This window comes from Sinocyclocheilus anshuiensis, unplaced genomic scaffold (assembly GCF_001515605.1).
Source record: "Sinocyclocheilus anshuiensis isolate Anshui unplaced genomic scaffold, SAMN03320099.WGS_v1.1 scaffold1269, whole genome shotgun sequence".
Classification (NCBI taxonomy): Eukaryota; Metazoa; Chordata; class Actinopteri; order Cypriniformes; family Cyprinidae; genus Sinocyclocheilus; species Sinocyclocheilus anshuiensis.
Genome location: NW_015549661.1, coordinates 280992 through 293018, shown reverse-complemented (window position 1 = coordinate 293018; position 12027 = coordinate 280992).

Here is a 12027-nt window from a genome sequence, read left to right as displayed (position 1 = left end):
GCTTCGTGTTAAAAACTGCAAAGCACAAAGGGAAGAGAAATTGATGCGTAGTGTATTATATCTGTGCAACAGTTATTGAGCCTTTCTTTTAACAGTTTTAAATTTCAGTTACTGTGCGCGTTAAAAACAATTTATAGTATTTTCTACGTCCGTGTTTTGTTCTCACAGATACCTGGTAGCAAGTAACAAAACAACATTAAACTCCGGCAAGAAGATAAAGTCCTTTTTGCAAAATCATAGACATTTATTTACAAATCAAGTATAATAATGGGAACACAGAATGATCTTGGAGAGAGCTTTACCGAGCTGACTGCTGTAAACGAATGCGACCAGGGTTTAAAGGCTGAACGAATGACTGACATCCAAAGCGGAGAAAAGAGTTTGTGTGAACTTTAATGTAAGGACTTAAATTATCATATGTAGCTCACATTAAAGGGATACAGTTTCTACGTGTATTTACGCTTTGATTTGAATGAAAACAGCGCATCCGTGCAGCGCGGCTGACACAGAAGAGCGTACGCTGCTTGATTGATTCAGCGGATATTCTCTAAAATGGCGCTACGGTGATGCGGAGAGACACAGAGGAGACGAACTGTTGAATAAAGTCGTTATTTTTGTTTTCTTCGCATACAAAAAGTATTCTTGTCGCTTCATAACGTTACGGTTGAACCACTGATGGCAGATGGACTATTCTGACGATGTCTTTCATACTTTTCTGGACCTTGACAGTGTAATTTACTTGGCAGTCAATGTGACAGTCACAAGCCTCCCGGTTTTCATCCAAAATATCTTAAATTGTGTTCCGAAGACGAACGAAGCTTTTACGGGTTTGGAACAACATGGGGGTAAGTGATTAATGACAAAATTTTCATTTTGGGGTGGAGTAACCCTTTAAGCTATTTTATGGCTTCAGAAGTAACACAGAATAATATGCACAATCTCGGATTTGGATCGGCCGTCTCTGACCGATACCCGATCCGACAAAAAAATGGCAGTATCGGAGCCGATACCCGATATGAATATCGGATCAGCACATCCCTAGCTAGGCAATATCACATTCATAATCGAATGCAATTCATCTGCGATTATATTGCCTAGCTTGTCAGTGAACTACGGCTCTGTGTAGTAAATGCCGCTCCATCTGAAAGCAGGTGATGGCGATTTACTACCAATCACGGAACCGGCTTTACTGACCAGATGCACTTGACAATCGCATGCAATTAATTGCACAGCCCTAACTGATTCCATAACCGTGGAGCAGCTACTGCAAAGGCTCTGTCACCTTTAAACTTAAGTAGTGACCGTGGGACATATAAAAGAGCTTTATTAGCAGATCTGAGGGACTTATCTAAAATCTGACTGAAAAGTATCTAAAACATTGGACATACTGATATAGGAATTCAACTGACGATAAACAACTCTCTCTAATAGCTTTGAGATAAAAGGCAACTTAAAAATAGGTCTGAAATTACTGAGGATAGATGGATCAAGATGAGGTTTCTTAAGCAGAGGGTGAACCACAGCATGTTTGAAACTAGCTGGTACAACTTCATTTGCTAAAGAACTATTAATGATGGCTGTTACGGCCGGACTCAGGGTTGCAAACACTTCCTTAAAAAGACGAGCTGAGATGACATCAGACTCACAGCTGGAGGATTTAGTCTTAAAAACTAAATCCGCTAGCTGTACAAAGGAAATTGGATGAAAACAAGTTAACAAATCTGTTGGTGAACAGCTCAATGGGGGATCATATGTTGATGGCTTAAAAGAAGCCTTAATATTCAATAATTTATTATCAAACATTTTTAAAAAGTTCTCACAGGTTTCCCGAGATGGATCAAGAGAAAGGGCAGGTAAGGGGTTTAGCACCAAATCAATTGTCTTAAACAGCATCCACGGTCGGTTCGCATTTTCAATAATGAGTTTGGAAAGGAATTCTGACTTTAACTGACTTTTGGTAGCTAGTTAAGCATGCAATCAGACACTCATATGAGACTTGGAGTTTGTCCCTTTTCCATTTTCGCTCTGCCTTACGACACTCTTGTCTAAGAGCGTGGGTATTATCATTTAACCAAGGCTGAGTGGTGCCCTTTCCCTTCACTTTCCTTGGCTTAAGGGGAGCAACAGAATCTATAGAAATGGAGCAGGAATTAATAAAAACCTCCACCATCTTTTCAGTGTTTAATTTGTCTAAAGCGGCAACATCCACGAAGTTTGCTTGATAGTGCTCTGAAAATAAACTGGCATTGGACGGCTGAATAAAACGAGAATAACTTACAGACTGAGAGCATGTGGGGTGGGGAAATCACAAACAAATTCAAACACAATTGGCAAATGGTCTGAAAAAGCAGCATCAATCACTCTCAGGTTTGTTATGGGGAAGCCATATGACAACACCAGATACAATGTGTGTCCCAAATTATGAGTAGGACTCGAAACAAATTGTGAAAGATTTAAAGATTCAATGAAGCATAAAAACTCTTTCACCAGTTATTACATCAAATATGTAATAACCAGTTATTACATCAAATATGTAATAACTCAATCTGACAGTGGAGAGTCACGAGCTGTTTAAGAGGCAGCTGTGCGCTTTGGCTGAGAGCGCTTTGAAGACCATCTCATACCACTTTTCCTCTGGGGCTGGTGCCAGAGCTGCAGCCTGGCACTCATTCAGAACCGGTTAGTTAACCCTAACCCGTTTCTGGAAGGGAGCAGATCCTTCTACGTCATCAACATGTGATCGGAATCGCTTGATATCTCTTGCAGAAGGAGAGCATTGATCTGTTCTGTTCACCACTGCTGAACTGACATTTAACCGTGTTAATGTTGTTAATTTACCTGAACACATGACAGCTTTAAAAAATGTCACCTTTCAAACTGCGGTCTGTAGTGGAAACTACGTTTACTAACGTCATAGGATCCCTTGTTCGAGACTAGCAAGGTTTGCGGCTGGTTCGGAACCAGGATCTGGGCACTGGCCCAGAATGTTTTGAGTGGAAAAGCGTAGCCCGGCTCCCATTGGGCTCCGGCACCAGCCCCGGTGGAAAAGCAGTATCAGAAAGTGCATGAGTACTTTATGGGTTAAAATAGCTTGAATGTTTCAATTGGCATGACTTTAAATGACGTGCAAGTGACACATCCATCAACTGTACGAAACACATGCTAGGCTTGTATTGCAGTGTGCAGCTTGCTTGCAGAGCAAACTCAGCGTGGATACTATGGATGTGAGGCCATTTGTGCATTTTGAGAGAGTGGCAGAAGACGCTTTAAAGGGATAGTTCACCCAAAAATGAAAATTAGTCCATTATTTACTCACCCTCAAGCCACCCTAGGCGTATATGACATCCTTCTTTCAGATGAATCCAATTGGAGTTATATTAAAAATTGACTTTGATCTTCCAAGCTGTTTAATGGTAGTCAGCGGGTGTTGCAGTTCATCAGTCCAAAAGAAGTGAAATAAAGCACATGTATCCATAATGAAAAGTGCCTCACACAGCTCCAGGGGTTGAACAAAGGCCTCTTGTAGTGAATCGATGCGTTTTTGTAAGAAAAATATCCATATTCAAAATGTAATAATCACTTTAATCTAGCTTGCGCCAACAGTTGTACACAGAAGCAGCACCGGGAGCATGACGTATGAGTTCAGCGCTGCGCATGCACCGGTGAGTCTCGTGAAACCCAAAATTTGTTTATAGGAGCAAAGGAAGCAAAGTTTCCTTACTTTAGCAAATGAAAACCAGTCTCCTCTTAGCTTATATCGAAATCCTCCGACATTCTTCTTTATAAATCCTCGTTTTGTACTTCTAATTCGTGACCGTTGTTTTGATCTCTCCCCTGTGCTTCCGCGTTCGTCACTTCTGAGCGGTGCATGTGCAACGCCGACGTCTTACGTCATCCGCCCAGAGCTGCTACATTTAACCGTGTTAATGTTGTTAATTTACCTGAACACATGACAGCTTTAAAAAATGTCACCTTTCAAACTGCGGTCTGTAGTGGAAACTACGTTTACTAACGTCATAGGATCCCTTGTTCGAGACTAGCAAGGTTTGCGGCTGGTTCGGAACCAGGATCTGGGCACTGGCCCAGAATGTTTTGAGTGGAAAAGCGTAGCCCGGCTCCCATTGGGCTCCGGCACCAGCCCCGGTGGAAAAGCAGTATCAGAAAGTGCATGAGTACTTTATGGGTTAAAATAGCTTGAATGTTTCAATTGGCATGACTTTAAATGACGTGCAAGTGACACATCCATCAACTGTACGAAACACATGCTAGGCTTGTATTGCAGTGTGCAGCTTGCTTGCAGAGCAAACTCAGCGTGGATACTATGGATGTGAGGCCATTTGTGCATTTTGAGAGAGTGGCAGAAGACGCTTTAAAGGGATAGTTCACCCAAAAATGAAAATTAGTCCATTATTTACTCACCCTCAAGCCACCCTAGGCGTATATGACATCCTTCTTTCAGATGAATCCAATTGGAGTTATATTAAAAATTGACTTTGATCTTCCAAGCTGTTTAATGGTAGTCAGCGGGTGTTGCAGTTCATCAGTCCAAAAGAAGTGAAATAAAGCACATGTATCCATAATGAAAAGTGCCTCACACAGCTCCAGGGGTTGAACAAAGGCCTCTTGTAGTGAATCGATGCGTTTTTGTAAGAAAAATATCCATATTCAAAATGTAATAATCACTTTAATCTAGCTTGCGCCAACAGTTGTACACAGAAGCAGCACCGGGAGCATGACGTATGAGTTCAGCGCTGCGCATGCACCGGTGAGTCTCGTGAAACCCAAAATTTGTTTATAGGAGCAAAGGAAGCAAAGTTTCCTTACTTTAGCAAATGAAAACCAGTCTCCTCTTAGCTTATATCGAAATCCTCCGACATTCTTCTTTATAAATCCTCGTTTTGTACTTCTAATTCGTGACCGTTGTTTTGATCTCTCCCCTGTGCTTCCGCGTTCGTCACTTCTGAGCGGTGCATGTGCAACGCCGACGTCTTACGTCATCCGCCCAGAGCTGCTTCCGTGTACAACAGTGAGCGCAAGCTAGATTAAATTGATTATTAATTTATTAATTGCTGGTGATTTAATCCAAATAATGCGTCTTTGCCAAGGAGATCGTTCTATTAAGGATTATGTTGCGGACTTTGTTGAACTGGCCTATCTGACTTTTATGGACGATACTTGCCTGATGATATTTTTTCAGAGTGGCCTAGCTGAGCCACTGCAATCTGTCATGCCACTGCACGACCCAAATTGGACTTTGGATATTGATATCGATCTGGCACTGCGAATGAGCGGCTCTGCATTTACCGTGGGTGTGGTGGATGAGGACCACAACATGGCCGCCAGCCCAGAGACATAAAGAAGTTAATAAAGAAGCTGCCAACACAGACACTGTTTGCAAAATGACCACCGTTCCAAAGTCTCATCCCGTCATGGCCGCTGTTCCAAAGCCTTGTCACATCTCACCTGATCTTCCAGGGCCTCATCACGTCTAAGCTGATCTTCCAGAGCCTTGTCACGTCTCGGCTGATCTTCCAGAGCCTCGTCACGTCTCGGCTGATCTTCCAGAGCCTCGTCACGTCTCGGCTGATCTTCCAGAGCCTCGTCACGTCTCGGCTGATCTTCCAGAGCCTCGTCACGTCTCGGCTGATCTTCCAGAGCCTCGTCACGTCTCACCTAATCTTCCAGAGTTTCATCCTCTCACATCTGCCAGCCCAGAGCCACGTCCTGTCACGGTTGTGTTACCAAAACCCCCCATGTTCCTGTCAATAGAACCTATCATTAAGCATCAGAGATTGGTATCCAGTATGGAGGATCCTCCACTGGTATCCGTGCGAGCTGCCGGTTACCCTGTGAAATCCACGCTCCCGAGCCACACAGATTCCACGCTCACGAACCACACCGACTCAGCATTCTCAAGCAACACTGTTTCAACCCTCTCAAGCCTGCCGGTTACTACTCATTCTAGTTCCCCGGGCACAACGCAGTCAGTTCTAGAAATAGACATTGTACTTTCTGTTCTGCCAGTTATGGCTACGGCCATTCTGTGTGTTTGGGCCACTCACACCACCGCAGAACCTCCTGAAGCGGAGGTGTCCGCTCCAGTCCCAAAGCCCTTTCTTTTCCCTGAGTCCGTTCCAGTTTTCTCTAAGGTGGCAACTTCTGTTGCAGAACATTTCACTCCTTCCGAGACCGTAGCAGCACTCTTCCCCGAGCTCTTGAGTTGAGAACCGCTGTTAATGGACTTGATCTAACAACAAACAAAGTTCAGTTGTATTTTTTTAACTACCATTAACATAATAACTTCTATAACAAATGTAGCTATTTCTCATTATTAGTGTTAGTTAATGCATTAACTAACGTTTACTAATGAGACCTTGTAAAGCCTTAGCCTACCTATTGTTCTTTGATTCTTTTGCGTATGAATGTTTGAAACATTTGTTTACTTTGAACATAAATACAATAAAGCAATTCACAAAAATGTAGTTATTTTTTGTAAGAAAAAGTTATTATACGTTATAGTATAACAACACTTTTTTGCAACTTATTTCAATATTGTGATAATACCGTATACTGTGATAAAAGCTTCAATGATTATCGCAGCATGAAAATTTGATACCGTCATGTACCTAGTACAGACTCAACTGACAAAACCTCGCTATAGAGACATGGACAGACACTTGAAACATGGCTGCCCAGGACCGGTTAGGTTGAGTCCCCACTGCCATCAAGAAAACCTGAGACAAAGATGCACTTTATGACAGAATGCACAGAAACTGAGAAAAATAATACATTTTCTTTATATAGCACCTTTCCACAGCTCAAAAATGTACTATAGCTCTTTCTTAATATTTTTATTAGCAATATTTACTTTTCTTTTCTGTGCACCTTCATTCTTTAACATTATCCCTTTGCCTTCAGTCATTAACTGTATCTGTTGTCCTGTACGATATAATATAATAATCTCCGTTGTGAGTCTGCAGGAGGTCAGATGTCAAACGAACCAATTAAGACGAGACTGACGGCAGCGTTAGAGGATTCAAACACAGCCACCGGGGCACAAACAGGGTTAAAACACCAGCATAAAGTTCCACAAAATGTTCATATTCAAAAAACACCTGCATATGAAAACAACAGTGATCACATCACTGACTAAATATGATCCAAAAACTCTCGAATCAAGGAATGTCTTGAATCATTGCAGGATTTAATGCATCTGTGACATGCTGTTGGTTATGCAGAGCTCAGATTCATCCCTCAGTTTGTTCAGATGAATAAATAAGACATAAACATTGTTGTAGTTTAAAGCAGAAATGTGAGGCTTCACAAACAGGTTAGTAAGTGATTCGGTGTAATGCCGAAGCGTTACATTTATACTCTCAGTATGAAAGCTGTTTATTTGCAGCTGTTATTTAAGTGCTGTACAGTTAAACTGTTTCTAACTTCTAACAGAAGCTGCTGATCACTGCATTTAATATTAAGGCAGAAAATAATCAGTCTGTGATCATAAGAAACATCATTGCATCTCACAGCTCTCTCACCAGACTATTAAACAGCACACACATGTAATCTGTCAGCTAAACTCAATGCTTCTATATTTCTAAGGTTGTAGGAAGCTCCAAACATCCTGAAAACACGCAGCACTGCTTTATTTCACACAGAAGAAACAGGCGGATCTCCCTGATCTATGGCCTCTGTATTCATGAGCTCCAGATTTAGTCAAGCTGAGGAGAACCTTGTGCGAGGTGTTGAAGAATGAGAGAGAGAAACGTCTGACTGACCTGATTTCACCGGCTCGCTCGTGTGTGTTTTTTGTGTATAATATACATTTATATATGTGTGTTTAGTTCACACTCTAACACTCGCCTGTGAAGTTCAGCGTACTAGACTAATCTATCTTTAGTCTTTGTCTTTAGTTTCTTTGACAAAAACGCCGTCTCAGTGTGGACGGGAGGCTTAAACGGAGAGAAAAAGATGCGTTTTCAAACAAAAACATATTAGTGTGGACAAGGCCTTACACGACCTGATCACCCTGAAAGGTTTTATTCTGCGATAACAACCGGCTGGACGTACATTATCCGGCTTATTACACGACTACTTGACACATAAGTAACTAATTAGAATAATTACTTGGATAAATAATAAGACAGGAAAGATTGATTTGAGAAATATTATTAGCTCTGTAAACACAAAGCTTCCTCAAAGAAAAGCTAACTTGTTTCTAACAAATGTCTTTGAGCCTAGATGAATGAACAGGCTCAGACAGGACAGACATTTAAGGCATAATGTAGAATAGTATCAGAAGACGGGGACATAAAATGCTCATTCTAGAAAAAGCATTTTAAAATCTGGCCTGTTTATCATCTTAAATCCATTACAGTGTACAAAACAATCATTCCACAGGCCTACTATTAATACTAAAGTCCTGTATTTTCATTTTACAGTAAATACAGTCGATAACTGAGACGTTTGAATGAAACTAGCGAGAGCGCGGCGTGTGATGAGCACGTTATTCGGTGTTGCTAATGACGACGGGTTGCTATCGGGAATAACACACATCGGAATGTCACGACTGACCAATCAGAATCAAAGCAGCTTCACAGAGATAAAAACAGCAGAATCAATTATGGAATTTCAGGAGGGACACAAAAAAACGACATCATAATGTCAGATGAACTAGTCGATGAGTTGCCTGAACTACTCGTCACACACAGCACTGAAGTGCTGCTCTGAGTGTTTGGATTGAGTTCAGCCGCATGTCCCCGTTTCATCGTGTGTGTGTGTGTGTGTGTGTGTGTGCGGATTCACACTCATTAAGGCGAGACGGCGCTCTCTCTCTCTCAGGACTGTATGCTAATTACTCTGGGTCAGAGTGATAATTGCATGAGTACGTGCTGGATTTGGCACTATTAATAAAGTTCGTTAAGTCTTCTGCCCTCTGACCCCGGCGACCTTTACTGACATTCATTTAATTGAGGAGCTTTAAAATTGACACATAATCTGATCAACAATATCAGAGCATTTTCCTGCAGATGTGACTAAATGTACTCAGTGTTTTCACTGGAGCGACTGCAGCTGCTCAACACTGATTTACAGTTACATGTGAGAAAAAGAGCAAAAGTCAAACGCTCCAAACCTGGGATGAAAACAGCACTTTCACTTTGAATCACATACTGTTGATGAATTATCACTCAGTGCAGACCAGACAGAAATGCAGGAGGTTTGAATTACACACAAAACTATGTTCGTTTGAAACTAGTTTGTTTTATGCAACACACAGCAAACATCTTCCGCTATAATGACTTGTATTGAGAAGCGTTTCTAAACCTGCTGTCCAACAAAAGACAAAAAAAAATATTCTATAATGTAATTAAAGGCTATGTTGATTAGCAATGGATTATAAATATACTTAATTTTTATGAAAAGACCCAAGATGGCTTGAAGAACACAGATAAACTATACATTGTCGCAGTCTGTTTTTATTGTCTTCATGTTTCATCATTTAAAACGTTTTATCTTCTTTTTATTCAGTTACAGCAATAGCTGGACGTCTTTGTCCATATTAGGGATTTCCTGGAACGTCATGAGTTGTACTACTTCTGTGAAGCCTCCGGTTTCCAGTATGAATGAAACATTACATGTGTTTTTAGCACTTAATAATGGCCAATCCATCCTAAAATAATACTTCTCTCAGTCAAGTCAAGCAGACATGTGGTAACCCATGTTCCAGTGTCCAGAAGTGTACAGGAGTTGTTGTTTTTTTGTTTTTGTTCATTTGTTTTAAAAAGTGCATTTTAAATCGCAAAGAACACTCTGATGTTACAAGTTGAACTGAACCGAACTGAAAACTGTAGTTAAAAAACTGAGGTCTGTATTGAACCGTGGGCTAAATGTATTGTTGCTTCCCTACTAGATACCTGTTACGATTGACATCAATTACAAAATGCTGCTACTTACTCTTAAATGCTTAAGTGGCAAAAACAACACAGGCAAAAGGTCCACAAAAGAGGAGGCAAAGCCTTCTCACATTTGGCATGTAAAGTCTGTAACAGTCTTTATAGCCATGCTTGGCACTCAGACACTCTCTCAGTTAAAATCTGAACTAATGACATGCGTCTATAAAGCTTTCATCAAACTCGTCCTGCAAACTAGCAATTCAGATACATCAGATCACATTAAATTACCAACATCTTCCTTGCTTTTGTCTCCCTGTTTGTGTCTCAGCACATCAGACCTTCACGAGTCGTCTGTACTGACCGATGACGAGGAGCACGAGGTCGCAGTCATTGCTTTAATAATGCATTGATCAGAGACATTAAAGCATCATTTCTGTAAAGCACTGAAACATCTCTGTAACGCCGTATTGTGAGATAAGCTATAAAAATACATACATCTTGACTTGATTATGTCGTATGTACCATATGACGTATGGTATGTTTTTGAACAAGATCAAGCAGAATCAATGCTGATTTCAAATTCACTGCATTGAGATAGAGTGATCAAAGAAAAGCTAACATGATTCACATCTTTAAAATATTTTATTTTTTATGCAGTATATTATGATAGGGACATGAAAACGTATTGAAGAGCAGTACTGATCCATAAACTCAACAGCTCTACAGAAAAACTTAAATCTGAAAAGAAATACATCAGAAAGCATGATTGTTTCCTTTACTTTTAGGAACTGAATCAATAATGTCACACACAGTTCATGCCGGCTGCCATGTTGAGCTGACCAGCATCAGGAGGCCTGTATTTCCTCTGAAGGCTGTTTGTAGGAGACACAGATGCTCTCTAGTGGTCATAACAGAGCAGTACAGGACTGCAGTGAATCATGAGCAGCACTTCAGCTGAACTGAAGTCAGGGAGCATCACTTACACAAGCACTACACAGTCAAGAAGCCAAACGGATCTAAACACGCGCTCTCTGATGTGCAGACTAAAGATGATGCAGTAAATGTATTGCATTTGTAATTTAATGCTGCTGGTAGAGAATAAATGAGGTTCTGTCGCAGTGTAAACCAGCTTTAACATCTGCTCATGGCCGGAGCCAGCTGTGAGGAATGTTTCCATTTTCAAAAATAAAATTTGAAGTTCTCTGAATGATTAATTAGCACTTTAATTAGCACAGAAACTCCTCCTATGAGTGTCTGCATGTATAATTCAGTTTAGACGGTTTGATTGTTCATGGGGATGCACCGAAATTTCAGCTGCCAGAAATTCTCGGCCGAAAGAGAAAAACGCTCTCTGAATGTGCGTTCTGTTGAGTTGCTCACGGCCCATGCGAACACTACAGTCATGTACCGCTCGTGCTCACTGGAAAAGCAAAGTCCGCTCAAATACCGCACCGACAGGACATTTCTGTGTAGTGTACTTGTCTCTGTCTGCAGGAGCGTTACTGTGCTGTAATGTGGCAATGCTGGTAAAACCTGCTGCCCGCTATGCTCTGCTCATATGCTCTGATAATAATAGCTTTCTAGGACTATACATTATTTGGATAACTAGTCAAGAAAAAAAATGTGAAAAACTGAATAAAAATAATGATATTTAATATTAATATATTTTCTGTCTAATTTTATATTGTTACTTTCGATAAAAGTGTGGTTATTTTATTGGATTGTGTTTTTTTTTAAATTCAGTATCATTAAAATAATTGAGTTAAATTAAAAAAGTCTTAAATTACTTTAATAAAATAATAAATAATTACAAAGCATTTTTGGTTTCAGTTTTTGGCCAAGTGCATGCAGAATTTGTGGTTTCCGTTTCGGTCCAGAATTTTCATTTGGGTGCATCCCTAATTGTTCAGTTGTTGTAAACATGGTGTGAAAAGGATGGATATTCATGTGAACGGGGCTGAGTTGCCAGATCCAGCGATTATAAATGTCTTTGGACTTGTTTTTTTCCACTTAATGTGACACTTTAGGAAGCTAACAAAGTGGGAAGTTTAGGGTTAGTGATATCTTAATCTTACTTCCAAAACAAAATATCTGAATTTATTTTGGTTTATTGATTTGTTGTAGTATAAAACTT